This window comes from Macrobrachium nipponense, chromosome 39 (assembly GCF_015104395.2).
Source record: "Macrobrachium nipponense isolate FS-2020 chromosome 39, ASM1510439v2, whole genome shotgun sequence".
In the NCBI taxonomy this organism is placed as follows: domain Eukaryota; kingdom Metazoa; phylum Arthropoda; class Malacostraca; order Decapoda; family Palaemonidae; genus Macrobrachium; species Macrobrachium nipponense.
Window position 1 is genome coordinate 4,417,917 of NC_061099.1, and position 4,232 is coordinate 4,422,148.

General features: G+C 41.6%; 1 protein-coding gene across 2 annotated transcripts in view; it reads left to right on the top strand.

Moving 5' to 3' along the window:
* The window catches only part of LOC135210046 (tRNA (guanine(26)-N(2))-dimethyltransferase-like), a 178,835-nt gene that overhangs the window by 57,352 nt on the left and 117,251 nt on the right, over positions 1–4,232 (top strand). The window lies entirely within an intron of this gene.

Here is a 4,232-nt window from a genome sequence, read left to right on the forward strand (position 1 = left end):
TTAATATAACTTTAAAATTTGGAGCCAGATGACATCATAAACTGGGAAAGAAACTGCCCAAAATATGAAGCTAGCGAATCACTGGAGCGTGTTCAAAAAAAGCTTCCGCCAGCGTGAAGAAGAAGAGCACCTGTCGTCATTTATAATGTCAGGTGCTTTACTTATCTTTATATCTATATCTATATATATATATATATATATATATATATATATATATATATATATAGTATATATATATATATATAATTTTTTTCTATTGCCTATTGCCTAGTCGTTAGGCAAGATGGCTAGCGCATTCAGCGTCGGTATCTCGAGATGAACGCTAATGAGAGAGATATAAATTATATTGTGTTGGTAATTAGCGTTCGAGTTCATATATTTAGGAATTTTAGTTCAGGTTGTAAACTGCGAGCTCGTACATTCAGATTCACATACACAAACACGACCACATATATATATATAAATAATATATATATATATATATAGATATATATATATATATATATTATATATATATATCTATATATATATATAATATATATATATACGTGTGTGTGTATTATATAAATAATAACGCGTATGTCTGGGGGTGTTTACAAAACATTGAAAAAAATACAGTAGTGTATACAGGACTGTACTAATGTATGAAAACTGGTCATTAGCCATTTTCAGATTCAGTTCATTTTTACACGAGACCTTCCGATTAATACACGCTTCTGCTTTTAGTTCCCTAACTCGGCTGGCAAGATTTAGCAGTATACTCATCCTTAACCTTTTTAGCAGATACAGCAGCTATCAACTTGTGGGCACAACTCTTTCTCATGCCCAAAGGTGATTATGATCAATTTTCATTCCTGGCCACCTGACGCTGCACTGTAGGTGGTACTTTAAAGGTCTTTGCAGCGTCCCATTGGCCTCTAGCCGCAACCCCCTTTCGTTGCTTTTGCTGTACCTCCGTTTGTATTCTTTCTAATATATGTCTTTCCGCTCTCTCTTATCGTTTCGTAGTGGAATTCTATAGGGTTTCCTCGTGTTGCACCTTTCAGACCTTTCGACCCTGAATTTCCCTTTCATCACTGAATGACCTCATAGGTCCTAGCGCTTGGCCTTTGGCCTAAATTCTGTATTCCATTCCATTCCATTCTATTCCATTCCATTCTGTTCTATCTCATTCCATTTTGTTCTATTCCATTCCATTCTGTTCGATTCCATTCTATTCCATTCTGTTCTATTCCATTCCATTCCATTCTGTTCTATTCAATTCCATTATTCCATTCCGTTCCATTCTGTTCTATTCAATTCCATTCCATTCTGTTCTATTCAATTCCATTCTATTCCATTCCATTCTATTCTTCTTGCACCGTTGGGGTTGACTTCACTTTTGCTGTTGTAAGTATCGAGTTGAGAATTCCAAGTAGGTATAATATTTCTCAAAAGATTCCATTTTGAAATTGCGATGGAAGAGAGTGAATTAGATAGATGTTCGTATCCTGAAGAACCTTATCCCTTCCACTTTCATGCCAAGATGCCATCTGGCAGGGTAGTCATTTAAAAGAAGAATTACACCCTCAATGGAAGGAATGGAATCGAAAAGGAGATTGAGAGTAAATAGGGTTGAAGGTGTAACAGGAGGAAAACCTCTCGCACCTGCGCTATGAAACAGTTGTCAGGAGAGGGTTAGCGGAAGTAAGATGGAATAAAAAAAGAATATGAACGGGGGTACAGTAAAAGGAACGGAAGGGTTGCAGCTAGGGACCTAAGGGATGCTGCAATGAACCTTAAGTAATGCCTACAGTGCACCTGCTGGACCCAGTGGAAGAGGGGGGGAGTCAGGAAATTATAGAAGTGAAAAATGTCCAAGACTCAACAGGGGCGAAATTTGAAGATTAAGACTTTTTACTTATCTATTTATTAATTTTTAAACTCTGTGTCTCTCATGTATCCTTTAAAACTCACTTTTTTTAAAATGTTATTTTTCTTCCGTGAAATTTGTTTCTGCAATTTTCTATCCCCGTCCAAAAGTTCACGTTTCCTGGTTTCGTTTGTGTATTTTCCTGTTTGCAGAATGACGTGTAAATTGACACGGATTCTTATGCAATGATTTAATTGGGCCGATGTTCGATGGCATCTTGTACCACCCACAAACGAGGTCCTTACGTTTATGGACAATATGATATAGAAATGGTTCCATGACGCGCAATGACAGTTAATAACTTCTGGTAACGGTTATTTATAGCTATTCCTTACTTCTTAACATTGAGTGACGCGAGATGAACTCTTTGCAATAATTTTGCATCTATCTTTGTTACATGGCTTACCTTGTAACTTGTGGCCGGATTGTTTTCTATGTATACATCGAGATTACTTTGTGTTTATAGTTATATACTGACACACTTGCATCTTCTTTTTCTTTCCTACCGTTATCCCTACATTAAGGGGTCGGTTGCCTGATGCGCCTTCTCCACTGCCTTCTATCAAAGGCATCATCAGGCATGGTTTACTATTTGGCAAAGGGGGTTTTTACGACCGCATGCCTTAGCTGTCATCAACCACAGTTATTGGCAGTGGACCTAGCCTTTTACTAAAAAGTACGACTGCAAGGCAGCATTTTCCACAGTTATTGGCGGTGGGCCGCCTAGCCTTTTGCTAAAAAGTACGACTGCAAGGCAGCAGTTTCCACAGTTATTGGCGGTGGGCCTAACCTTTTGCTAAAAAGTAAGACTGCAAGGCAGCAGTTTCCACAGTTATTGGCGGTGGGCCGCCTAGCCTTTTGCTAAAAAAGTACGACTGCAAGGCAGCAGTTTCCAGTTATTGGCGGTGGGCCTAGCCTTTTGCTAAAAAGTACGACTGCAAGGCAGCAGGTTTCACAGTTATTGGTGGTGGGCCGCCTAGCCTTTTGCTAGAAAAGCACGACTGCAAGGCAGCAGTCTCCAGTTATTGGCGGTGGGCCTAGCCTTTTGCTAAAAAGTACGACTGTAAGGCAGCAGGTTTCACAGTTATTGGTGGTGGGTCCGCCTAGCCTTTGCTAGAAAAGTACGACTGCAAGGCAGCAGTTCTCCAAGTTATTGGCGGTGGGCCTAGCCTTTTGCTAAAAAGTACGACTGTAAGGCAGCAGGTTTCACAGTTATTGGCGGTGGGCCGCCTAGCCTTTTGCTAAAAAAGTACGATTGCAAGGCAGCAGTTTCCAGTTATTGGCGGTGGGCCTAGCCTTTTGCTAAAAAAGTACGACAGCAAGTCAGCAGTTTCCAGTTATTGGCGGTGGGCCTAGCCTTTTGCTAAAAAAGTACGATTGCAAGGCAGCAGTTTCCAGTTATTGGCGGTGGGCCTAACCTTTTGCTAAAAAGTACGACTGCAAGGCAGCAGGTTTCACAGTTATTGGCGGTGGGCCTAACCTTTTGCTAAAAAGTACGACTGCAAGGCAGCAGGTTTCACAGTTATTGGCGGTGGGCCGCCTAGCCTTTCGCTAAAAAAGTACGATTGCAAGGGAGCAGTTTCCAGTTATTGGCGGTGGGCCTAGCCTTTTGCTAAAAAGTACGACTGCAAGGCAGCAGTTTCCACAGTTGTTGTTGGTGGGCCGCCTAGCCTTTTGCTAAAAAGTACAAATGCAAGGCAGCAGCTTCCACAGTTATTGGCGGTGGGCCTAGCCTTTTGCTAAAAAGTACGACTGCAAGGCAGCAGGTTTCACAGTTATTGGCGGTGGGCCGCCTAGCCTTTTGCTAAAAAAGTACGATTGCACAGCAGTTTCCAGTTATTGGCGGTAGGCCTAGCCTTTTGCTAAAAAGTACGACTGCAAGGCAGTAGCTTCCACAGTTATTGGCGGTGAGCTTAGCCCTGTACTTAAAAGTAAGACTACAAGGCAGCAGTTTCCACAGTTATTGGCGATGGGCCTAGCCCTTTACTGAAAAGTACGACTGCAAGGCAGCAGTTTCCGCAGTTATTGGTGGTGGGCCGCCTAGCCTTTTGCTAAAAAGTACGACTGCAAGGCAGCAGTTTCCACAGTTATTGACGGTGGGTCTAGCCTTTTACTAAAAAGTAAGATTACAAGGCAGCAGCTGCCGTCCTTTTAGTCGCCTCTTACAACACGCAGGGCCTACTTTGGTAGTATTCTTACACCCATACCACAGGATCATACTGAAACACTTGCATGTTACACCGCAGACAGGGTCTTTGATAGATATACATATTTCCAACAGTCGATCGAATCCTACGAAGGTTGATAATGAAATACAGTC